At 39.0% G+C, this 27,284-nt stretch overlaps 1 protein-coding gene across 6 annotated transcripts in view; it reads right to left on the bottom strand.

Moving 5' to 3' along the window:
- The window catches only part of TRPC4 (transient receptor potential cation channel subfamily C member 4), a 211,515-nt gene that overhangs the window by 156,462 nt on the left and 27,769 nt on the right, over window positions 1–27,284 (bottom strand). Inside the window, exons 1-2 of one of the 6 annotated variants that reach the window (XM_086329275.1) lie at window positions 14,069–14,298; window positions 13,726–13,780 (exon numbers count right to left, since the gene is read on the bottom strand). The exons of 3 other annotated variants lie outside the window; for them this stretch is intronic. The gene's annotated coding sequence lies outside the window, so the exon portion shown is untranslated. Of the gene's footprint in view, window positions 1–13,725; window positions 13,781–14,068; window positions 14,299–27,284 lie in introns of those variants that run through there. 2 more of the 6 variants (XM_086329279.1, XM_086329276.1) reach the window with 2 other exon arrangements.

Raw genomic sequence — 27,284 nt, 5'->3', positions numbered from 1 at the left:
CAGGGATCGAACCTGCACTTCCTGCATTGGCAGGAGGATTCTTTATTGCTGAGCCTCCAGGGAAGCTCTGGCTAAATCTACCAATCCTAAATTAGTAACATCACATATATTGCCCAATCTCCATCATTCTCCCATCTTGAAAGATCCACCTTAAATCCCTTGCACACAGGGCAGATCTCTATGGATGTTCTTTCCAGCTGGCCCCTCTGGTGGCACTACACAGCTATATCAATGTGATGTCCTCCCTACTGCTAAGAGTGATAATGAATTTATCCTTATTTTACTAGAAAATCATGATAATATTTTGGGAAGTCCAGTACATAAAATGAATAAAGGATCAGATTAATATCAGACCTCTTAATAGCAAATTTGAAGGTTAGAATATAATGAGGTATTGACTGAAAAGTTGAGATGGATAAAAGCCTCCCCTCTCAACATGAACTTTGAAACTAGAATTTCATATCTTTTTAAAATTATTTAAATGCAGGAAGGAATAAAATTAGTCTCATGCATACCGCCTTGGAAGATTGTTCACACAAAGACCATATTTGATCACAGGATGGCACTACAATATGTGGAAAGTATAGGTATAAAAAGAATGATTTCTACGGTTTAAGCAGTTGAATTTTTGTCTCCATTGCTCACTGATCTACATGCATGGCTTAGAAAAGGGTCTGGTACATAACAAGTGTATAATGAATATTTGCTGCAGGCATAAAATATCTATTAAACATCTGTATGTCAAATGTGCGTATTAAACATTGACAGTACCCTGGGAAATGAAAGTCAACATCCTTGAGAAACATGGCAAGAGCCGGGAGAGACGGAGATCTGCTTTCCGTAGGGTGATTGGGGGTGGCCTCTCTGTGACATGAAAGATGATAAAATGGCAGCTAAGCAACATTTAAAAGTTCAGAGAAGACCATTATGTTAAAAATGATCTGAAAGTGGGAAAACAGTGAAGCAGGGACAGCATGATGCATTCTAGGATGTAGAAGAGGGAGAGCTTGTCAATAGAGTACTGCATGTAAGGGAGAGAATGGAGGCAATGAGTCTATAACCAGGAAATGCAAGGCAAAGATTTGGGAATGTATTCAAAACATAGTTCTTGAATGGCCTTGAGCTGGGAACGTATGTAATCCAAGTTCTGCTTTTAATGGTCACTTAGGCTGCTATGGTTTTTCCTGTGGTCATGTATGGATATGAGAGTTGGACTGTGAAGAAGGCTGAGCGCCGAAGAATTGATGCTTTTGAACTGTGGTGTTGGAGAAGACTCTTGAGAGTCCCTTGGACTCCAAGGAGATCCAACCAGTCCATTCTAAAGGAGATCAGCCCTGGGATTTCTTTGGAAGGAATGATGCTAAAGCTGAAAGTCCAGTACTTTGGCCACCTCATGTGAAGAGTTGACTCATTGGAAAAGACTCTGATGCTGGGAGGGATTGGGGGCAGGAGGAGAAGGGGACGACAGAGGATGAGATGACTGGATGGCATCACTGACTCGATGGACGTGAGTCAGAGTGAACTCCGGGAATTGGTGATGGGCAGGGAGATCTGGTGTGCTGTGATTCATGGGGTCGCAAAGACTCGGACACGACTGAGAGAATGATCTGATCTGAGGCTGCTGATTGATTTGGAAACAAGAGTTCAACCTCTGGGTTGGGGAGATCACCTGGGGAAGGAAATAGCACCCACTCCAGTATTCTTGCCTGGGAAATCCCATGGACAGAAGAGCCTGGTAGGCTATAGTCCACAGAGTTGCAAGAGTCAGACACAGCTTAGTGACTAAACCACCACCAAGAGTGAAAACCGAGAGACCATCTGCCAATAGAACGAGTGAGTGCCATTCCACAGTCTACATCATGAAGGAGGAAACATGGAACTCTAGGATTAATAATGCAAAACTTGGGGACTTCCCTGGTGGTCTTGTAATTAAGATTTTGCCTTCCAACACAGAGGGCATGGGTTTGATCCCTGGTCAGGGAGCTAAGACCCCACATGCCTTGTGGCCAAAACACAAAAGCAGAAAAAATATTGTAACAAATTAAATAAAGACTTTAAAAATGGTCCACATCAAAAAAAAAATCTTCAAAAAAAGAATGCAAAATTCAGACTGATGGTGGAATGTAGGTGGAGATTTAAGTGTCTGCTCATATTTTATTGAACAAAGAGGGATAAGATGGAGATCTACTTTTGGTAGGGTGGTCGGGGTGGTTTATTAATATTTTATTAGCTCTGATTTAATATATTTGAGGTAATCTTTCTCTAATCCTTTCCCATATCCCTATTTTTCATACCTTTGCAGAATGTGAAGATTTTTAAGGATATACCATTTTGTAACAAGAATGAAGGTATATATATTGCTACTACAACACCAGAAACAGTTTTACTACTTTCATTGTGTCAAAGGTGTCACTAATTGTCCTGTTGACAACGAAAGCATAATTTGCTGTAAAAGAAGCAATATTCAGAAGAAATGTGGAGGGAAGGCGATACATATTACAAGAAAGTAGTTTACCAGATTACACCAAGAAAGACAAAATAACCTGGTTTCAAAAATGACATATTCAAGAGCAAAATTTATGCAAAAGTCACCCAGAACAATCAGATCCTGTAGTCCATAGCCAACATTCAGTTTCTGACATTGTGTGTGCACAGATGCATATGTATGAATGCTAACTATGGAAACAGTGAGTCCTTTGACCAAAGGAGAAAGAAATAAATCTTGTAATCATAGCAAAAGTAATATAAAAGGCTTAAATCTATGTGTATGCAATAGAATTTTTGATAAATATATGACTCTTAAATGTAAAAAAATACCAATTAGATTACTGCAGAAGCAAAGATGTCACAGGGCTTAGATGTTATTGCTGGTGATGCTGGTGGTGGTAGTGGTGGTGGTAGCAGTGTGTGAGGGAGAGAGAGAGAAGTAATTCAATACATATTTCATAAAAGCATATCATTAGAGAAGCATTAAAAATAAGGGCAGGAAATGGAATGATAATAAGCAATGTTGAGACAGTTAAAAGTTTTGGAAATAATTATTTCGGAATACCATGAGAATGGTTGAATTGCATTTAAAAGTCGAATATTGAAACAAAATGATGGGAAAGCATCAACAAATGTTAGTCAATCCTTTCAGTGGGGACGAATTTTCTAAGCAAAAAATAGTGGAGAAATGACTATGAGGAAGACTCGTGGTATGCATACACAGAATTCAAAAATTCTTAGTAGTAAAACATAATGTAGAAAATTAAAAGATAAAATAACTAGGAGAATTATTAAAACTAAATATGACTGAGAAGAGGTTTTTAAATAGAAAACAAAAATCACTAAGAGTCAGAGAATAAAAAGAACAGCTTCTTCCAAGAATAGAAAATATACCTGGAAGATATCATTTGAAAGTGCATTCTACTTTACTGACCTCTATAACTATGAAGTCTACCAGTAAGACAGACACATTGCATGCCAAATGTGATCATATTATATATAAAAGAATGACCAGTACCAGAAAGGATGCAATGAAAATATTTCTCTTGTTAAATTGCTGGTGATAGTTGAAAGTGGAAAGGAACTGGAAAAATGTATATTGGTCTTTTGAAAGGTTCAAGCCCTTTACCCCATGAATATCTCTCCCAGGAATCTATCTTAGAGCTGTATTTTATAAAGCAGGCGATGATGTATGCACAAAAGGAAAAATAACTCTTACATATTGTTGAGAAAAACTGGAGAGACTTCAAGACTTAAAAACCAGTCATTGTCAGCTCATCAATTAAGAGCTAAATATCTACTTAATAAAAAGTGTGCCACTTAAATAAAATAATATGATTAGAAATTAATATTATGTAAAATAAGCATATTAAGATCTTTGCTAATCATGGAAAAATTTTTGAACACAGTAAAATTAATAGCTACACCAAGGATAAAACCTATGAGAAGGCGGTAACTATTAATACACTCATAATTAAGAAAGGTCACTGATGGCTAACTGAATGATTTCTGTTCTTGCCTAAATTTTCTAAGTTTTTGATAAGGAGAACACAATATATTTTACTAAAAAAAACAGCCTCTTAATCAAAAAGAAATTTTAGTTTATAAAAGAAAAAATCAGCTGTCCTTGATAACTAGCAGAACTCTCAAGTTTAAAATATATTTGACTTGTTTTTCATGACTCCAAAAGCTAGAAAAAAAGAGGAATGGGTAGAGATGATAAAGAAAACACTTTCTTCTCATCTAAGGGATGATCTATTAACAGTAATATTTCTTGTCAAGGATTAAATGTTTCTCTTAGAGACTAGTAAACTCTGTTGCTGAGAGTATTCAAGGGTGAAAGAGACAACTCAAAGGGAAAAGCTGGAGAGAGAATTCAAGAACTAGACAGATGACTTAACTTGGATAATCTTTAATGACTGTAGCGATTAGACTCTGACGCTATTAGTCTCTGCTTTTGTCGTTGTCTCTGACAATGAGCCATGTAACTTTAGACACATTGCTAACATTGCCATTCTTCCTATTCCTCTCTTAAAGTTATAATAAATCATCTTCATACTTTCATTTTCTTGTTTAGTCACTAAATCGTGTCCCACTGTTTTGCGACCCCACAGACTATAGCTCACCAGGCTTCTCTGTCCATGAAAATTTCCAGGCAAGAATACTGGAGTGGACTGCCATTTCCTCCTCCAAGGGATCTTTCTGACCCAGGGATCAAACCCATGTCTTCTGTATTGCAGGTAGATTCGTTTTCATTATAGGGGACTGGAATGCAAAAGTAAGAAGTCAAGAAACACCTGGAGTAACAGGCAAATTTGGCCTTGGAATACAGAATGAAGCAGGGCAAAGACTAATAGAGTTTTGCCAAGAAAATGCACTGGTCATAACAAACACCCTCTTCCAACAACACAAGAGAAGACTCTGTACATGGACATCACCAGATGGTCAACACCGAAATCAGATTGATTATATTCTTTGCAGCCAAAGATGGAGAAGCTCTATACAGTCAGCAAAAACAAGACCAGGAGCTGACTGTGGCTCAGACCATGAACTCCTTATTGCCAAATTCAGACTTAAATTGAAGAAAGTAGGGAAAAACCACTAGACCATTCAGGTATGACCTAAATCAAATCCCTTATGATTATACACTGGAACTGAGAAATAGATTTAAGGGACTAGATCTGATAGATAGAGTGCCTGATGAGCTATGGAATGAGGTTCACAACATTGTACAGGAGACAAGGATCAAGACCATCCCCATGGAAAAGAAATGCAAAAAAGCAAAATGGCTGTCTGGGGAGGCCTTACAAATAGCTGTGAAAAGAAGAGAAGTGAAAAGTAAAGGAGAAAAGGAACAATATAAGCATCTGAATGCAGAGTTCCAAAGAATATCAAGAAGAGATAAGAAAGCCTTCCTCAGTGATCAATGCAAAGAAATAGAGGAAAACAACAGAATGGGAAAGACTAGAGATCTCTTCAAGAAAATCAGAGATACCAAAGGAACATTTCATGCAAAGATGGGCTCAATAAAGGACAGAAATGGTATGGACCTAACAGAAGCAGAAGATATTAAGAAGAGGTGGCAAGAATACACAGAAGAACTGTACAAAAAAGATCTTCACAACCCAGATAATCACGATGGTGTGATCACTGACCTAGAGCCAGACATCCTGGAATATGAAGTCAAGTGAGCCTTAGAAAGCATCACTACGAACAAAGCTAATGGAGGTGATGGAATTCCAGTTGAGCTGTTCCAGGTCCTGAAAGATGATGCTGTGAAAGTGCTGCACTCAAGATGCCAGCAAATTTGGAAAACTCAGCAGTGGCCACAGGACTGGAAAAGATCAGTTTTCATTCCAATCCCAAAGAAAGGCAATGCCAAAGAATGCTCAAACTACTGCACAATTGCACTCCTCTCACATGCTAGTAAAGTAATGCTCAAAATTCTCCAAGCCAGGCTTCAACAATATGTGAACCGTGAACTTCCTGATGTTCAAGCTGGTTTTAGAAAAGGCAGAGGAACCAGAGATCAAATTGCCAACATCCGCTGGATCATGGAAAAAGCAAGAGAGTTCCAGAAAAGCATCTATTTCTGCTTTATTGACTATGCCAAAGCCTTTGACTGTGTGGATCACAATAAACTGTGGAAAATTCTGAAAGAGATGGGAATACCAGACCACCTGATCTGCCTCTTGAGAAATTTGTATGCAGGTCAGGAAGCAACAGTTAGAACTGGACATGGAACAACAGGCTGGTTCCAAATAGGAAAAGGAGTTCGGCAAGGCTGTATATTGTCACCCTGTTTATTTAACTTCTATGCAGAGTACATCATGAGAAACGCTGGACTGGAAGAAACACAAGCTGGAATCAAGATTGCCGGGAGAAATATCAATAACCTCAGATATGCAGATGACACCACCCTTATGGCAGAAAGTGAAGAGGAACTGAAAAGCCTCTTGATGAAAGTGAAAGTGGAGAGTGAAAAAGTTGGCTTAAAGCTCAACATTCAGAAAACAAAGATCATGGCATCCGGTCCCATCACTTCATGGGAAATAGATGGGGAAACAGTGGAAACAGTGTCAGACTTTATTTTTCTGGGCTCCAAAATCACTACAGATGGTGACTGCAGCCATGAAATTAAAAGACGCTTACTCCTTGGAAGGAAAGTTATGACCAACCTAGATAGCATATTCAAAAGCAGAGACATTACTTTGCCAACAAAGGTCCATCTAGTCAAGGCTATGGTTTTTCCTGTGGTCATGTATGGATGTGAGAGTTGGACTGTGAAGAAGGCTGAGTGCCGAAGAATTGATGCTTTTAAACTGTGATGTTGGAGAAGACTCTTGAGAGTCCCTTGGTTGCAAGGAGATCCAACCAGTCCATTCTAAAGGAGATCAGCCCTGGGATTTCTTTGGAAGGAATGATGCTAAAGCTGAAACTCCAGTACTCTGGCCACCTCATGCGAAGAGTTGACTCATTGGAAAAGACTCTGATGCTGGGAGGGATTGGGGGCAAGAGGAGAAGGGGACGACAGAGGATGAGATGGCTCGATGGCATCACTGACTCGATGGACATGAGTCTGAGTGAACTCTGGGAGTTGGTGATGGACAGGGAGGCCTGGCGTGCTGCGATTCATGGGGTCGCAAAGAGTCGGACATGGCTGAGCGACTGATCTGATCTGATCATTGCCACTGAGCCACCAGGGAAAACCTTCATGTTTTCATAAAGCTTGACTTAAATTTTTACAATACTAGGTTATTTGTATTCGGTTTTGTTATATGACTTTTTGCTCTTAGTTACAGAAAGGGTGTCTCTTCATTATATACAGATGAGGTTTCCAAAAAAAATTGTTTCCAAATGTATTAGCTGTTTAGATAAACACAACTGTCAGAATTCCTGACATTTATGATAGCTATGAAGAGAAATTAGCTTTTTGAAGATAGAACATGGTTTTCATAAATTTCCATTGTCGTCTTCACTCTAAATATTTATTATGAAGTCAATTTAGGTATTTCTATTTCTAAAAAGTACAATTTTATTAATAAAACTAAAATATATATTTTTGCTTGGATAGTGAAGATATAGATGTAGTTTTACCATCATGGTGGAATTAAGCAGAAGGTTTTTATTAGGGGTATAATTTTAAAAATTCACACATTTATCTTTTTTTGTTTTAGTTGTAAATAAGACAGTCTACATCAGTTTCTTTTCTCCTAAATGGTAGTTACTATGTGACATTCATTTCTCATATAGGCTTTATTTGAAGCATTTGGAGGAAATATAACAGTAGTAAACAGGGTTCCCTGTACTTACTGATTATATAATTTGTTTTATCTAGAATTATCAAAAGAGCTCTTTAGCACTGGGGGGACAAAACTGGACCCCCCTGTAATCACTAATATACAGTAACTAATTTTTTTTTTTATGTTTAGAGGTTTAATTCATGAATGTTTCTCAATTCATTATTCTCTATATCCCTAAAACAACCTGTCCTGCTATTAAAAAGGAAAGGAAAAGACAGGGTAGTTTGTTCTGTTTCACCCATTTTCAGTGACTGAAGATAGCGTGCTGAGCCCAGTAGTAAGGTCCTGAAGCTAATTCATTTATATGAGTCCATTGCAGTTTCAGGCAAGGAGTCACCTTTGGTGAAGCAAGGCCTTCTCCTCTATTTGAAGGTACATTCTTTAAAAGAAGGTATTCAGACTGAGAGTGACAGTGAGCAACCTCATCTACCAACTTGACCCTGAAGACAAACTAGTTCACTGGGATGTGTCTGTTTCATGTCTGCTTCATGTCTCCCAGAAATCTTGACCCCTCACTGTGGGCTCCATTCTTCAGCAAAAGATTTATTGAGGCTTATTCTATAGCAGACCAGGACTATCTTGAGGGTTGAGGATAAAATGTCACATAAAACACAATCCCAGTGGGTGAACTTTTATACAAATTATATCTCGCTATAGCTGTTAAAACAGCAGCAAGAATTCTCTGACCTCAGGGAGGACACTGTCTAGTAGAGGAGAAGTTTTATTAATCAGTTCAGTTCAGTTTAGTCGCTCAGTCGTGTCTGACTCTTTGCGACCCTGTGGATCACAGCACACCAGGCCTCCCTGCCCATCACCAACTCCCGGAGTTCACCCAAACCCATGTCTGTTGAGTCAGTGATGCCATCCAACCATCTCATCCTCTGTTGTCCACTTCTCCTCCTGCCTTCAATCTTTCCCAGCATCAGGGTCTTTTCAAATGAGTCAGCTCTTTGCATCAAGTGGCCAAAGTTTTAGAGTTTCAGCTTCAGCATCATTTCTTCCAAAGAACACCCAGGGCTGATCTCCTTTAGAATGGACAGGTTGGATCTCCTTGCAGTCCAAGGGACTCTCAAGAGTCTTCTCCAACACCACAGTTGAAAAGCATCAATTCTTCAGCACTCAGCTTTCTTTATAGTCCAACTCTCACATCCATACATGACCTAGACAGCATATTAAAAAGCAGAGACATTACTTTGTCAACAAAGGTCCACCTAGTCAAGGTTATGGTTTTTCCAGTGGTCATGTATGGATGTGAGACTTTTGTTAATAATCAGTAATAAATACCACATGGCGAGTTCTCCAGTAGAGATTGGTAAAGTGTTACTTGGGGATTCCAAAGAGAAAACCATTAATTGTACCTGGAGGGAGAGAAATGCTTGCTATGGAAGTATTTAACTATGAGTAGATGTTGCCCAGGGCTTCCCGGGTGGCTCAGTGGTAAAGAATCTGCCTGCCAATGCAAGGGATGCGGGAGACATGGGTTCGATCCCTGGGTCGGGAAGATCCCCCAGAGAAGGAAATGGAAACCCACTCCAGTATTCTTGCCGGGAATATCCCACAGACAGAGGAGCCTGGTGGTGTACAGCCCATGGGGTCGCAAAGAGTCAGACACGACTGAGTGACTGAGCGTGCACCAGGTGTATCCTCAGTGACTAGTGGAAGCAAGGAATTCCAGGGAAAGGAAGCAGAGTTTTTAAAAGGAATGAGGATGAGAAAGAGCTCCTGATTCTATGCTAGTCTCTGTTTCTAGGATAATTGTCATTGTTCAGAAGCAGTTAGACTTTTTACACAATGGCTCTCCTATTACGCCTTTTAGAATGTGGGTTATGCCAATTATGTTCTAAATTACTCTGTGATCTTTATTATTCCCTACCAAATACTGAATCTTTCAATGATTGTACAAATTTGGGAATATGAAAGAACTATACCAAGCCACAGGAAAAGATACATTTCTGTGTCTCAGAAAAATTGTCAACTTCTGCTAGAGCACGCAGCCACTCAGTGTTACATCCAGAGGATGCAGCCAAAGGGTGAGCAATCGAAGCTGGTGGCTTCAGTGAGCAGTCAGAGGCAGACATGGTAAACACCTCAGGCTAAATCCTATTCCACATGCCCAAGCAATCTTTGGTCTAGGCAGGTGGGAGCAAAAATTCCATTAGGGCAGCTACTTAACGAGGCCGGTCCCTCCACGTCCCTAGAAATTTGTTCTTACATTATAGGTTAAACCCCCAAAGATTGAGTCTATTTTAAAACTGTTCCTTGTAACAACAAAAACAACACTTACAGAACTAGGCACTGTATGCTAGGCACTGTCCTAAATTTTACTTGTATGAACTCAATTCTCAGGAAACCCCCTTGGGGCAATCACTATTATTAGTGACCCATAGGATGGTTAGTGAGGTAACTAACTTGGCAAGGTCACAAGGGTTTTTTAAGTGTGTTCCCTACTCTGAGTCCAATTTTCTTTATCCCCTATTACACATTTTGCTATTCTCTCTGTTAATGAATGGCCATTATGTTTCCCAGTGACTGGGTTTTATCATGTTGTCTAATTTTCCAGCAGTTGCCTTACCTGTAGTTGGTCTCCTAACTCTGAACCTCAGATTCCTCATTACTGGCTGTCAGAGAATCCTTTTGACTCTTCAACAACACTGCCGGACCTCGCCTAAACATCAGTCCCTCAGATCTTAGGCAGATTGACTCTTGGCTGCCATATTAACCTATACTCAACGTAATGGAATTTTATTTGTCATTCCCCCACCGGCTCTTCTCTTTGGAGAATATTTTCAGGCTGTAAATAACTTCTAAAAAGACCCACGGCAAGTCAGTCCCCTCATCTCCCCCTCCCCACTCTCCAGTCACAGCATCTCAAATAATCTGGGTCAATTCGCTATGAAGGCAGCTAGGAAAAGAGAACATAATTTAGTCCTTTGCTCCTGTGAGATGTAGCAATTAGTAAATAATTAAGTGTGGGTTTCACTCCCAATGTTAAATTAAGCCCAGAAGGTTAAAGCTCAGTAGAATTGTGCTGCAAGGCAACGCTCACTTTCTTTGCTGTTTCTGGATGGTAATTCAGATTGAATAACATCCTAAAAGCACTATACAGTTAACAGGAAAGCAGAAGGCATAAATATTATAAAAGGCAATCTTTTCCTTTTGTCTTGAACTTTAAAATCTTTCACCCAATCTTTTCATGTCCTTTCAATTTACCAAGTGAGTTTATTTCTACACTGAACTCAAACATCAATTATGCAGAGTAAAAACAAATTAGTTTTTTTAAAACCAGACTGCTTAGAATACTCTTCATAAAAGTTCATTATGCACAAGGAATTCAGCATCTCCTAAATACCTCTAACAAGTATAGTAATTACCATAGCAACTTAGAAGATGACATTTATTTGGCAAAGCAACTTTTCACAGGTTATTTGGTTATTGTCCAAATGTATGATAGATTTGCCTTCCAGAAAATTCTGTTATTCTGTACTGTCATTTGCTCTATGACACTGTGATCTTTTTTTTTTTTTTTAGCAATATAAAGCTAAATCATGATGTTTAAATACTCATCCTAGAAGTTTATCTTCTCAGTATATTGGCATCGAATGATTTAAGACCGCATTTAAAACAGCTTTTATCAGCAGGCATATTAGTACATTCTTCCAAATTCACTGAGCTCTATGTCTTTGGAAATTTAACAGATATGATAGGATTATTTACATAAGTGGTATAGTTTATTTTCCATCAAGTCTTCATTTAAACTTTAACTAAATGAAGCTAATTCTCTTTAAGTCAAAGTTCTCTTGTTATTCTAAGAGTTGGCCTAAATTAATTTAAGGAACTGATTTAAGAAACGAGTAAGAGCTATGGTTTATTTCATAGAATTCTCCATTCTGACTGGCTCCATTACAAACAGCTCTTAGATCTTTGCTAATTTTCTCTGCTTCCTGGGGACCCAGCTGCCCTAAGGAAATTGAGGAATTAAACTACCAACATCTACTCTAATTCTAACAGATATGATCCCACACCACCTCAGATAAAACAGTTTATTAGTTTTGTAAACATCTGCTGGTTTATTAAAATTATCATGAAAGTAAAGCTGGAAGTTGATATTTTAGTTGTCAGTGTACCATTCAAAATTGCAATCCCCAGCGCCATGATATTAAAAACCTCATAGGTGCTTTGTATGCATTAGTGAACTATTTGGATGAAAACCTAAAAAAAAAAAAAAATTATCTATCAAATATTTTGTCTACGGAGTATGAGAAATTGGAATACATATAAATTTTATTTTTCTTAAACCAGATGTTTGACACATTGTAATTACAGCCTTCTGCCAATGAAACCAACATTATTTGGAAGTAAAATAATCATTATTATTCAAATTCTATGACTTTTTTGTATGAATTTTAATGAATATTAGATATACTAGAAATATATTTTAGTCAATAATTATTTTAGATCTCTTTAAATGTTATATAATGGATGACTATAGCAAATACCATCTTAACAGGAGATAACTTTCATTATCAATACTTAATCAATGTTATATTTGGGGGATTTAGCAATAGCATAGAGTTTAACTTGATCTTTGATAAATTTCTGCAAAAATCATCTGATTTCTCTAGTTGATAATTTTTGAAAAATTTCTGTGTATGATGGTTAATTTTGTCAACCTGGCTGGAATGCCCAAATATATGGTTAAACTTTTCTAGGTATGTCTATGGGGTGTTTCCAGAATAGATTAGCGTTTGAAATAATGGACGGAGTGAAGCAGATTACCATCCCTAATGTGGGTGGGCTCTCAGTCTTTTGAGAGCCTGAATAGAGAACAAAAAGGTAGAGGAGGACTGAATTCGCTTTCTGCCTGACTGCTAAGTTGAAACATTGGTCTCCTGATACTGGACTGGGACTGTGTTCCTGGTTCTTAGGCCTTCAGACTGAGACTGGAATTTATGCCACCAGCTGCCTTAGTTCTCGGGTTGACAGACGACAGACTGTGGTACTTCTCATCCTCCAAACTGTGTGAGTCAATTCCTTATGACATATATCATTTCAATCTATGTATGTGTGTGTGTATCTATCTATCTAGGCATGCTCAGTTGAGTCCGACTCTTTGTGACCCCATGGCCTGTAGCCCTCAGGGCTCCTCGGTCCATGGGATTTTCCAGGCAAGAATACTGGAGTGGCTTGCTGTTTCCTTCTCCAGGGGGTCTTCCTGATCCAGGGATCAAACCTGCATCTCCTGTGTCTCCTGCATTGGCAAGCAGATTCTTTACTACTGAGTCACCAAAGCAACTGCCGATCATCTGTCATCTATCTATCCTCTGTTTCTCCTATTGATTCTGTTTCTCTGCTGCTGCTGCTAAGTCGCTCCAGTCATGTCCGACTCTGTGCGACCCCATAGATGGCAGCCCACCAGGCTCCTCTGTCCCTGGGATTCTCCAGGCAAGAATGCTGGAGTGGGTTGCCATTTCCTTCTCCAATGCATGGAAGTGAAAAGTGAAAGTGAAGTCTGTTTCTCTCAGTCAGTCAGTCAGTTCAGTGGCACAGTAGTGTCCAACTCTTTGCGACCCCATGGATTGCAGCACGCCAGGCCTCCCTGTCCATCACCAACTCCCGGAGTTCACTCAAACTCACATCCATCGAGTTGGTGATGCCATCCAGCCATCTCATCCTCTGTCGTCCCCTTCTTCTCCTGCCCCTAATCCCTCCCAGCATCAGAGTCTTTTCCAATGAGTCAACTCCTCGCATGAGGTGGTCAAAGGGAACCCCAATACCCTGCACTTTCAGCTGCCTCTTCTTTTGTCAAATTTAGAGCTCCTTTTGAGTGTCTGTAGTTTGCACTTTTAAAAAACATAAGATTTGTACTCAGCAACAGCTAGTTTGTACCCCAATACTATGCCTTCAACCAGTGTGGGGTCTACACATAATAACCTACCTTGGAGTTATGTTTTCTCATGTGTGAAATCACGATAGCACTGACTCTCAGAATCCTGTGTTAAAAAGTCAAGATAAAATATATTAAGCTTGAATGGTGCTTGAATTCTAGAAGATACACAATAAATGCCTATTCAGTTTCAGCCTTGACCATACCGTACACTGTAATACGGTAACTAAATTTCACAACCCAGAAAGTTTTGGTCTGAGAGACCTCAGGTGATTTTACATTTCTTATAAGATTAAAACACTAGAGCCTTAGTACCCCTGCTTCTAAACTGACAATAGAAGGTGTGTTGGTTTAGGAGCCTAAGAATTGGGTTTTGTAGTCTCCTGCCACTTACCCTCAGGGTAGTTATCTCCTCTCCTTGGAGACTCTGTCTGGTAGATAATGATGCCCACATGCTGGGTTGTTGCTCTGCAAATGTGGTTCAATGTACAAAAGTGGCTGATACTCGGATATTCATTGGATGGTGATCATCTTTAGTTTCCTTGAATTTCTAACTGGCAACATTTCTAGATGTAAACTCATGAAAATAATTTGTCAATATAGGTTAAAATTGAGTTTAAATTTCTATAAATTTAAGACACATGTAAATTAGCACACATATTCCATGATACATGTATACAGAATGTAATAGCCACTATATAGTTTTTTATGCAAGAAATATTTAAATTAACTTTATAAAATTAACCTCCAGACTATAAGAGACATTGATTAACTAAGTTCAAAGTTTATGAGAGGACCTAGTTTTAATAATTTACTACAGATACTTACTCCTTGGAAGGAAAGTTATGACCAACCTAGATAGCATATTCAAAAGCAGAGACATTACTTTGCCAACAAAGGTTTGTCTAGTCAAGGCTATGGTTTTTCCTGTGGTCATGTATGGATGTGAGAGTTGGACTGTGAAGAAGGCTGAGCACCGAAGAATTAATGCTTTTGAACTGTGGTGTTGGAGAAGACTCTTGAGAGTCCCTTGGACTGCAAGGAGATCCAATCAGTCCATTCGGAAGGAGATCAGCCCTGGGATTTCTTTGGAAGGAATGATGCTAAAGCTGAAACTTCAGTACTTTGGCCACCTCATGCAAAGAGTTGACTCATTGGAAAAGACTCTGATGCTGGGAGGGACTGGGGGCAAGAGGAGAAGGGGACGACAGAGGATGAGATGGCTGGATGGCATCACTGACTCGATGGACATGAGTCTGGGTGAACTCCGGGAATTGGTGATGGACAGGGAGGCCTGGCGTGCTGTAGTTCATGGGGTCGCAAAGAGTCGGACACTACTTAGCGACTGATCTGATCTGATCTGATCTGACCATCCAATGCATTTAATACTTATCTGTCAGCTTCAGTTTTATAAGACTGGGAAAGTATAACTATGTCATAAAAATAATGGAAATGTGGATAAATAACTGATATTAGAAGTAGTCTCCAAGATGCAACATCTACAGGTGGGTAGACAGATTTAAGAGTTATCAAGATAAAATGCATTGCATTTGTAAAGAAATGCATTTTAACTAATTATTTAGTATATGAATAAAACAGAGTGAACAGGACACTAAATAAGAATAATTACTATAATATGAACCAATATAAATCATAAAAATGATGATACAAACAAAATTATCATTCAACATTGATACTCTGGACTTTGTCATGTAAATTCCCATGAATTTTGTAAGTCTATATTTCAAGTAAAAAATTCAACAATAAGAGCACTTCCCTTCCATTTAATGGCTTGACTTTTCTAAGCTAAAAAGAGAGTTGTAGAGTACAGAGAATTCCCTTAACTTCTCTTATTGTTAATATATTGTTTAGTTCAGTCACTATCTTTTTAAAGAAAATAAAAATTTTCCATATTTTAAATTCATTAATAGAGAAATAAATACTAATATATCATATGTATAATAATAAGTGAGTATACCATACTTCAACTAATCAAGTATTTTATCACCTGTCTTTTGACAAGAAATAATTGGAAGAATATTTGTCTAAGAATGAAGTCAGTCAGCATCTCATTTGTCCCATAAATAAGACAAGATGCTCTACGTGTGGCAACATATTTTATTGTTACTGTAGAGAGGAACATAAAAATTGTTCAAAATTGTTTTTCTAGGATGAGGAACATAGCTCCATATTGGCAAATATTTTAAAAGTGAGCATATCACTCCTCTAGCAAAGGATCAAGGTAAGCTAGCCTGAAAAAAAGTTTAAAATTCCTCACCAAATAGCCCCAGTGAATGAAAAGATCATGGTAGATGATCACCCTTCCCTCCACCCTGCTGGAAAGACAACCAGAAGCCATAACTGTGCAGTGGTAAATGACCTCTTTAAACTGAATTGTAAGGTGATCACTTATATATAAAATGAAACTTGTTATGGGTTCTTGTGAGGTAAGAAAACAAAAAACATTGTTTAAATAAAGGATAAACACTAATATTTCAGTCCAATAACTTATAATGGGATATAATAAACAAGTTAGATACTCAGAACAGTCAGTCATTTGTCCTTTCATTTTTTCATCCATGGAAACTTTATCAAACCTTTACAGTCTTTGGGTGTTAAATTAAGAATTTAAAAATACAACAATGTGGCTCTTCCTTTTAGAAAACTTGCATTTTTAAATAGTCAGAAAACTAATGTATCAGGTATGATCTCATAAGTGCAAAAATATATTTAGAAAGATTTATAGATACTTGGGAAACTTCACAGAAAGGCAATATTTGAACTGCATTTTGAAATTTTGAAGAAGGAAGGATGTGTCAGGTAGGGAAAATATGGGTCGTATTAGGAAGATGGAAGTCACTAAAGGATGGAATTATAAAAAGTCCACATATAGCACTGGTGGCCTTGACAGCAAAGAATCTGTGTGCATTGCAGGAGACCTGGGTTCAATCCCTGGATCAGGAAGATCCTTTGGAGAAAGGAATGGCAACCCACTCCAGTATTCTTGCCTAGAGCATTCCATGGACAGAGGAGCCTGGCAGACTATACTCCATGGGGTCGCAAAGAGTCAAACATGACTGAGTAACACTTTCACTTTTTTTCACTTTGCCAATGTACTTAGAGGATGGCTCAATAGAAGTTCTGGAATCACATAAAAACCAAGGAAGATACAGTCAAATAGATTAAGTCATTCATTTTTAAAATGTTGCGGAATGCTTAACCTATGCTATAAAGTAGATATAAAATGCTTCTACTAGTTTCTTTAAATTTTTATTTTGAAATTATTTTAGACTTACAGAAGAGTTGCAAGGAGAGTACAGAGAATTCCCTTCTTTTAATGTTAATATCTTATACAAGCACGGTCTTTTATAAAAAATACCATTAACTGAACTACAGACTTGATTAGACATTTGCCATCTTCTTTTAATAAGAATAAGTAATATTCTTATTCTCTTCTAGGATCCATCCCAGAATACCATGTTGCATTTAGTCATCATATCTCCTTAACCCAGTTGGTGACAATCTCTCAATTTTTGTCTTTTATGAGCTTGACTTTTGAGGAACACTGAGCAGGTATTTTGTAGACTATTCCTCAGTCTAGGCTTGCCTGCTTTTCATTAAGATTAGTCTGAAGTTAGGCTTTGGGGAAAGAATGCCACAGTGACCATCTCATTGAATCATCCCATAATGCCAACATGGCTTATTACTGATGGTGGTGACTTGATCACTCCATGAGGCCGTGCCTGCCAGCCTTCTCCACTCTCCTATTTGGTAGAAACAAATCAACATGTCCAAACTCATGTTCAAGGTGAGAATTAAGCTTCCCCTGCAGGGAGGATTATTAAAGAGGTTTTGGACATATGTTAAAACCACCAGAATAATTAATACATATCTGAGGGAGATACTGTGGGGTTATGTAAACATCCTTTCTCTGCTTGAAGTTTGCCTACTGATCTTAGCATCCTTCTGTGGATCATCCCTGAAGCAATACTTACAATGGTGCTCTAGTGGTGGTTTTTCTATTTCTCCCATTCCTGTAGTTATCACTTGAACTCTTATTTATTTATTCAATTAGTTATTTATATCATTATGGATTTGGAGATCTTTATTTTATTGTTGAATTATAACATAATACTATAATTGCTTTTGCTGTTCCAGCTGTTTCAACTTTGGCTATTGGGAAGTCTTTCAAGGTTGGCACAGGTGTTCTTTTGTGATGCTCATATACTTTTTATTCATTTACTGAGCACTTTGTCGCTTTCTGGGGCTTCCCTGGTAGCTCACATGGTAAAGCATCTGCCTGCAATGCAGGTGATCTGGGTTCGATCACTGGGTCAGGAAGATCCCCTGGAGAAGGAAATGGCAACCCACTCCAACATTCTTGCCTGGAGAATCCCATGGACAGAGGAGCTCGGTGAGGTACTGTCCATGGGTCTCAGACACAACTGACTGATGAACACTTGCTGCTTTCTACTACTATAAGATGCACCAGGCTCATCTTCTATCTCCCTTGCCTCAGTCCTAGAAGTAACCATTTTTCAAAGGAGTCCAGCTTTTTTTTGCTGGAGTGTGATATTTCGAAATTAATATCTGGGTGCTTGCTGTGCTTACTGCTACTGTAGCGTTACTGATGTTCATCCTAGCATTTCCGCTTGCTTACTTGTAACTTCTTTTTCTGACAATAAGAAGTTTGGTGTTCTATATTTATAACATATTAACCTGTGAGTGAAACAAATGTTACTTGCCGTATCAGTAAACAAAGGATGTTGTTTGCAGTATCAAGCCATCACATTACAGTTGACTGGAAGGTGAGCTCTGAGAAAACTCAGGATAGAAACAGGATGCTGCTATGGAGCCACCAGCCTCTACAGCCACCCCCAGCAGTGTGCCCCATGGAGACTCAGGATGGGAAAACACAAGATACTGGCCCCAAAGAGCTGCGTGCATATCAAAGGAACAATGTCAAGGAGCCCAGACTTCTGCATCTTCCCACACATAAAAAAAGCACTAATTTCAGTAGCTTGAGATATCTGGTTTTCCTTAACTAACAGAAATCTTTTGAAGTTCCTACCTGGTATTTGTTGCAAAAGCTCCACTATATATCCTGGCTTCCCTCTTAGCCCTTGGAGCAATCTCTCAGAGCTATCCAAGAGGCTGCATTCTGGGCTTAAGTCTTCAGTTTTGTCCACCAACATAATTCTCAACTTGTAGGTTGTGCTTTTAAGTTGAGAAGTCTATTGCACCCTAGTATACACATGGGCCTCCCCAGTGGCTCAGCAGTAAAGAATCCACTTGCAATGCAGGAGACATAGGAGACGTAGGTTCAGTCCCCAGGTGAGGAAGATCCCCCGGAGGAGGGCATGGCAACCCACTCCAGCACTCTTGGCTGGAGAATCCCATGGACAGAGGAGCCTGATGGGCTACAGTCAATAGGATCACAAAGCACTGGTCACGACTGAAGCAATTTAGCACGCATGCAGTATACACATAATGGAGTTTTCGAATTGCTAGACCACATCCCCATGAGAAACAGATTTACCGACCAGAGCACAGTGGTTGTATACAGTTCTTTGTGTCTCAGCCTTGTAATATTTAGACAAAGCGTTAATTTCCAATATTATTTAGATCATCTCCTTTTCTTCTCCACCTTTCCATTGTGTTTTTTTTGATGTTCACAGTCCAAGGGAGATTGGTTATTAACAAATTACTGTGTAGGATAAAAGATGTAAAGCTTATGCTAGATCCCCTAAAGTGAAGTGAAGAGCCCTTGCTTGTGTTAATAATGTTGAGGAAATAGCCCCAAACTGAAATCACAACATGTAAATATTAATGAGTATCCTGGTGCATGAAAAGCAATTAATATTTACCATAAAATATCATGAAATCAACATTTGGTAAAATAACAAAATATTTGTTCAATCAAAGACTATTACTGAGATTTTAATATGTATTTGACAAGAGCTAGAAAATTTAAGGTAGATAGGGCATGTGGGCATGCGTGCTCAGTCACTCAGTTGTGTCCAACTCTTAGGATCCCATGAATTAAGATTGTGCACTTTTGAGCCCTCCACACTCCTCTGTCCAAGCGATTTCCTAGCCAAGAATACTGGAGTGGGTTGCCATTTCTTCTTGACCCAAGACCCCAGGGGATCTTCTTGACCCAAGGACTGAACCCAGGTCTCCTGAATTGGCAGGTAGATTCTTTATCACTGAGCCACCTGGGAAGCCTGTATTGGGCATGGTCTTTCCTCAAAAAAATAAAGAAAAAAAAAATCTCTTACATGTGAATCAGTGCTATTCTAGGAATATGCACAAAAGGAAGTGGCTGTGAGGTCTATAGTCATGGGGTAACTAATCAATACGTTTGTAAACTCACAAAGCCTAGAGAGACTTTTAAGTATGTGAGCCTTTCAAGTGTCAACAACTTTCATGTAATGCAGTTCTGTTTTCAAGGTAGATTCTATTTGGAAATCGTTCTCTTTCTGCCAAGGATCAGAAACATTAGAATCTTATCAACATTGAAACGAAACTCAAAGGAAAAGAATGCTTACAATGGCTGCACATAAAGAGAAAGGGGACCTGAGAAAACAGAAAGTCAGTATCATACAAAAATGCATTGGCAACTCCAGGATTGTACATTTTTGCTCAACAGCCAGGGCTGTAAGAATACAATTGCTCAACTTGGTTAGCTCCACTTAAATTGAAGAATCAACTTAAGCTTTGCCTACTCTTGAAAGAATTTCCTCACCCTCCTCCCTGCTAGCAATGGCAGGTTCAGATAGGTGTTTTATTGCCATTCCCTGCAGCTATAGTCTCAAGTTTTGAGCAAATAGATTCTCTGAGCATTTAAAATCTCCATTGTTATTCACTGAGCTTCTTTCGGTCCCACTCTAGCTCCGAATATACATGAAGGGATTTGATAATACAGTACCTCCATAAACATAAGTCTGTTTCCTGCTCTCTGTATTTCCACTACCTACCCTATAATAATCAGTTTTGTTTTGTCACAAAAGCGAATGAATTAAGATTGTGCACTTGAGCTATTTACAAGAGCAAATGGAGATTAAGTACACAGTTTTTGTTAGCAACCTCTAGACAAAGAAAAGACTGTTCCTAAGCAGGATTGCGTGGAACACTAAAGTGGTAAACAAATGATGATAAATAGACTGTCAAAAGCAGAATGCGCACTTTGCCAGGAACCATTGCATTTTGTCACATGTATCAAAGGCTTCCTCTAAGTTTTTAGTTAAAGGTAACTAAATGTTAAAACCCAGAACATACTTTAGATTTTGTAAGTTTTCATGTATAAGATATAAGCTATATAATAAACCCATGCATCCCTTTTCCACATTATGAACGTAATGCTTTTCAGCTCATCTTAAAAAAAAAATATTTTAGGAAAGCAAAAGAATCTCCTTCAAGCTATATGGGTGAGACCTATTAGAAAACTGTTACAGCCTAGTATTGGCCAAACACCCAAGTATTTTCTCTTATCAAATCATATCTAAATGCCTTTGCATTTAAGGGAATTGTATATTATAGGAGCACATGGAGGAGTAATGAAATTTTTCTTGTGTGAAGCTTAAAGAACGTCACAGAATAGGAATGAGTACCATTTTGACAAATAGAGAAATGCAGGAAAGGTATTCTAGATATATGAAAATGGCTCTGCCATTTTATTTGAAGTAAATGATTCATCGTTTTTATTTATGCATTCAATAAATATGTATTGCATAGTTCGTAGGTGAAAGTATGCTGAGAATGCTGTGGTAAGTGAATAAGTCAGATGTGGCCACTGTTCTTATGGAACTTGTAGAATTTAGGATAGCGAGATAGAAACACATTTAACAAAGAAACCATGAAAATCATCGGGAAGTGCAGACAATAAAAACTGGTGATGTGTTGCGCAGGACTCACGTGGCTACTTTAGTTCCATTACTGTGGTGGAGGGAGTTTGTTGTAGTCTGAATGACAAGAGGAGTGAGCATGGGAAGACTAAAGAGAACAACAACATCGGCAGAGAAGGAAACAGAACCAAAACTATACGGCTAGAAGGAAGCAGATTCCTTGCTCTGGAGCACTGGGCGGTAGTTGTGAGATGCATGCCGAGGTCATTACCAAGGTCATCAAGATATACCTCTTAGTAACACAGGACTTCCAGATCTTCTAGTTAACGGAATGTGGCCCCTGAGGACTATATTCTAGAGGCCACAAAATCATGTGCAAAAGCAGAATCATCTGGAAGGTTAAATCTAGGTAGTAAGATTCTTGATAGTCCAGATGGTTAAGAAACCTTCTTTGTATTAGGAAGTAGAAACTATCCCGGAGGAAGTAACAGGAAATGGATTAGAAACTTCCATAAAGGACCACAGTAAAGAAAGTTGGCACTCACAGGGTGCTTAGCGTGTTCTCGGCTCTCTGCCACATGCTTTATATACATTACCTCATTTAATTCTCACAACAACTCCAATACTTTATATGATGAAAGTGAAGTACAGAGAGATTAAGATATTTCCTGATGATCATACAACTAGTAAGTAGTAGGACTGAGTATAAACCCAAGGAGTTTGGCTCCAGATCACACACTCTTTACTCCTGCACTATGCTGGCATTTCTATATCAATTGAAAAGAACTGTAAAGAATGGATATCAGTTCTTATTAAAAGGGGAAAATAAGTTATGATTGATTTATAAAGAGTTATTACTTTTACTGAGAAATAGTTTTAAATATAAAGATTCATGAAGTGTTAGTTGCTCAGTTGTGTCTGACTCATTGCAACCCCATCGATTTGCACCAGGCTCCCCTGTCCATGGAATCCTCCAGGCAAGAATACTGGAGCGGGTAGCCATTCCCTTCTCCAGAGGATCTTTCTGACCCAGGAATTGAACCCCGGTCCTGCATGAACTCTTTATCATCTGAGTCAAAGCATTCCCTTTAAAAAGATTTTTATGTATTTTAAAATTGTATTAATAATGTCCTCTAATTTCACTTTGTGGATCTATAATAACAATAGAATGCTCATGTATTAAAAATAAATAAAGATAAATTTAAAAGTAACTAAAAATTATCAAGATTACACTTGATAATTTGAAGAACTATAATAGGTAAAGTGAATAACAATTGCAGAGAGAATTTTAGTATATACTTAATGCTTTACTATTTCAAAGTGTTTTCCCCTATATGAAATGAATCTTCTTAACAATCCCAGGAGGGAGTGTATCCATTTTAGAAGTGGGAAAACAGGTTTGGGAGTAATGTATCCAAGTGATTTCACACAAAAAGACACATGAAAGGTAATTAAAATATTCCCACAAGGACGTGTCTTAACAACTTAAGAACTGCATTAACAAACTGTAGATGATCAATTATATATATATAGTTTCCTGTCAAAAAATGTTTTGGCAGTTTCAAACTGTTTTTATTTTTATATGACATAGATTATTATCAATATATCATAAAAAGATTACAGAATTTCAAATCTGAAAGGTAACTCATGGCTCTTCTCCAATCCCCTTAGAATATTCTATAAAAGAATTCAGATTCCTACTACAGCTCCTACTGAAAATGTTTCATACTATTTGAATCTGAAGTAATGAATACTACTGATTAGTATTTTTTGTTTTATAAGGAGGAAGCATTGTTTCTGGATTTTGTAAACATTATTTTTATGAACTCTTGCAATAGGAATATGCTACAGGCAACCCATTTCCATTGATGGCAAATTCCATGTCCACTTATATAATCAAGTAAGGATATCTTTACTGCTGCTACCATGTTGTAGATAACTTTGTGTCCCCTGAGTAAAGCCTTCACTGGAGGATTCTTGAATTATTCACCTCTATTCCTCCAAATATAAACCCGTGATTTTCATTTCCATTTGCAGTGAGGACACCTACATATACAATGCCTCCTGCAGGAACAAGGTTCTAGTGCTTGGTTGGAGAGAGACTCTTATTTCAACAATATGTGATCCTTAAGTTCTATTATTTTTAAAGGTATGTTTTGTGCCATTTTGGAAGATTATTCTTTTTTAAGCTGGGACGCTGGATAATAGTAAAGTATTAATGGCCTGGGTATTACCAAATACATTCCAAATTCTAAAACCTATGACTTCAAATTTGCTATCAAGAGCCCTGTATTTTATATTTTACAAAGAACATCATGATAACAAGTCAGAAGAGCCAACCTAATGTAAACGCAAAGGCCCTAAGAATGAAACCTCTCAGTCAATCCCTGTGAGTAGAATTCTTCTTCTTAATATATTTAATTGTGAGAAATATCACTCTTTTAACATTGTCTCATAGAAAAATAAAAATGTATTTGTTGAGATCAAGGCAAAGCCATCCTTAAGTGAAATTGAAGAGCATCAGAAGTATCACAAGGGTAGAGTAAGATGGTACAAGCAGTCAGTCAGTCAGTTCAGTCACTCAGTCGTGTCCGACTCTTTGCGACCCCATGAATCGCAGCATGCCAGGCCTCCCTGTCCATCACCAACTCCCGGAGTTCACTCAGACTCACGTCCATCGAGTCAGTGATGCCATCCAGCCATCTCATCCTCTGTCGTCCCCTTCTCCTCCTGCCCCCAATCCCTCCCAGCATCAGAGTCTTTTCCAATGAGTCAACTCTTTGCATGAGGTGGCCAGAGTACTGGAGTTTCAGCTTTAGCATCATTCCTTCCAAAGAAATCCCAGGGCTGATCTCCTTTAGAATGGACTGGTTGGATCTCCTTGCAGTCCAAGGGACTCTCAAGAGTCTTCTCCAACACCACAGTTCAAAAGCATCAATTCTTCGGTGCTCAGCCTTCTTCACAGTCAACTCTCACATCCATACATGACCACTGGAAAAACCATAGCCTTGACTAGATGGACCTTTGTTGGCTAAGTAATGTCTCTGCTTTTGAATATGCTATCTAGGTTGGTCATAACTTTCCTTCCAAGGAGTAAGCGTCTTTTAATTTCACGACTGCAGTCACCATCTGCAGTGATTTTGGAGCCCCCCAAAATAAAGTCTGACACTGTTTCTACTGTTTCCCCATCTATTTCCCATGAAGTGATGGCAGAGAAAGAATAAATTCATAGCATAACATTGGGAAAATAGAAGGAAATTTTGATAGAAAAAAATGAAGCCTTGATTGAGTTTGATGAGCTCAGTTAGAAGCCTATTGGACATTTAGCTGAACAAAAGACCTTCTAAATAGAAAGTATGAAAGACTCCACAGTGGGTACAAGAGCAGTCCAAAATGTTGCTGGTATATAAGAACATCACACAATTATGAATATTGCAGGGACTTCCCTGGCAGTCCAGTGTCTAAGACTTTGTGCTCCCCAGGCAAGGGGCCTGGGTTTGATCCCTGGACAGGGAGTTAGATTCCACATGTTGCAACTAAGATTTGGCACAGTCAAATAAATACACAGAAATTTTAAAAGTATATTGCAACTCAAGAGTTATCAAGTGTCCTTTTCCTCCTCCTTCATCTTTGACACATTACACTGTCATCAGTAGGAATATGGACAGGGGGATCTCCACAATAACTTCAATTGTGTGTGCGTACTGCATGCTAAGTCTTAGCCTGCAGTGAAAGTGAAAGTGAAGTCACTCAGTCGTGTCCGACTCTTCGAGACCCTGTGGACTGTAGCCCACCAGGCTCCTCCATCCATGGGATTCTCCAGGCAAGAATACTGGAGTGGGTTGCCATTTCCTTCTCCAGGGGATCTTCCCGACCCAGGGATCGAACCCAGGTCTCCCGCATTGCAGGCAGATGCTTTAACCTCTGAGCAACCAGGGAAGCAAAGAGTGGAACGCAACTGAACGACTTTACTTTCACTTACACTTTCACTGCATGCTAAGTCCCTTCAGTCATGTTTGACTCTTTGTGGCCCTATGGACTATGGCCCACCAGGCTCTTCCATCCATGGAATTTTCCAGACAAGAATACTGGAGTGGGTTGCCATGCCCCCCTCCAGGAGATCTTCCCGACCCAGGATTCCAATGCCTGTCTCTTATGTCTCCTGCGTTGGCAGGCAGGTTCTTTACCACTAGCACCAGCTGGAAAGCCCAAACTTCAATGGTAACACGAATCAACAGGTGGTGTCTTGACATCACTGTACAGAACAAGGTGATCATTGTGATTAAAAACAAAAGGAAAAATAAGCTAAATGGGGGGAGGTGGTGGGTGTTGCTATTATCATTTCTCGGGTACCTATTGGTACCTCATCAAACCTTTATTGATATCAAATGGTGCTAGTAGTAAAGAGGGAGAAGGCAATGACACCCCACTCCGGTACTCTTGCCTGGAAACTCCCATGGATGGAGGAGCCTGGTGGGCTGCAGTCCATGGGGTTGCTAGGAGTCGGACACGACCGAGCGACCTCACTTTCACTTTTCATTTTCATGCATTGGAGAAAGAAATGGCAACCCGCTCTGGTGTTGCTGCCTGGAGAATCTCAGGGGCGGGGAAGTCTGGTGGACTGCCATCTGTGGGGTCACACAGAGTCGGACACGACTGCAGTAGTAAAGAACACGCCTGCCGATACAGGAGACATAAGAGACACGCATTCGATCCCTGGGTCGGGGAGATCCCCTGGAGTAGGAAATGGCAGCCCACTCCAGTATTCTTGCCTGGGAAATTCCACAGGCAGGGGAGCCTGGTGGACTACAGACTGTGGGGTCGCAGAGAGTTGGACACGACTGAGTGCCTAAGCAGCACCAGCAGCAGATCATATACACAGCTGTAACCGTATATACTGGGAATTTAGTACAAATGATGAAGAATGGATGAATGAATACCTTGGACAACTGCAATAACATCCATGTATCTGAACAGCTCTTCCCTTTGCTTCTATTAAGTTCTAAAGTCAATGTATTTACCTATGAAAATGTTCTGTGTGGTTCTTGCTCTTCCCCGTTTTATCTGATAGATGCAGGAAGTGGGGAGGAGAGAGTACCTGCATTTAAACGTAAACCCCTGTGTCTTCCTTTCTCATTCCAGAGATTTTGGTTCCTTGGCCCCCTGAGCCTTGCACTACACCCTGTGAGCATCTCCTGACCTGGAGCACCAGGATGTGCTGAAATTTTAAGTCTTGTTCCCAGAGAATTGTCTAATAAAAACTCTAACCTTTTGAAGCTCCCTCCCATCTCCTTCCCCATTCCACCCCTCTAGGTTGATACAGAGCCCCTGTTTGAGTTCTCTGAGTCATACAGCAAATTCCCATTGGCTATCTATTTTACATATGGTAATGTAGGTTTCCATGTTACTCTTTCCATACATCTCAAAAGGGAGGAGATATACGTATACCTATGAATGATTCATGTTGAAGTTTGACAGAAAACAGCAAAGTTCTGTAAAGCAATTATCCTTCAATAAAAAATAAATTTAAAAAAAAACTCTGACCTTAGTAACATCTATGAAACAAACTGCAGAAAATTACTGCCACCAATTTATAGAATAAATGATTTCTGGGGCATCTTATATATCCAGATGCCTTAAGAAAAAAATTGCAATTATTATATATGCCAACTTCTTCCCCTGCCCTTGCTTCATATTTAATGAAGATTTCAGACTGAGTCAAACACCCCCTCTCGCTCCGCCCACCCCCCCGCTCCACTGTAT

Source organism: Bos grunniens, chromosome 12, assembly GCF_055505025.1.
Source record: "Bos grunniens cultivar Pamir isolate PY7600 chromosome 12, Bosgru_T2T1.0, whole genome shotgun sequence".
NCBI classification, from domain to species: Eukaryota; Metazoa; Chordata; class Mammalia; order Artiodactyla; family Bovidae; genus Bos; species Bos grunniens.
This window is presented reverse-complemented; position numbering and strand designations above follow the sequence as displayed.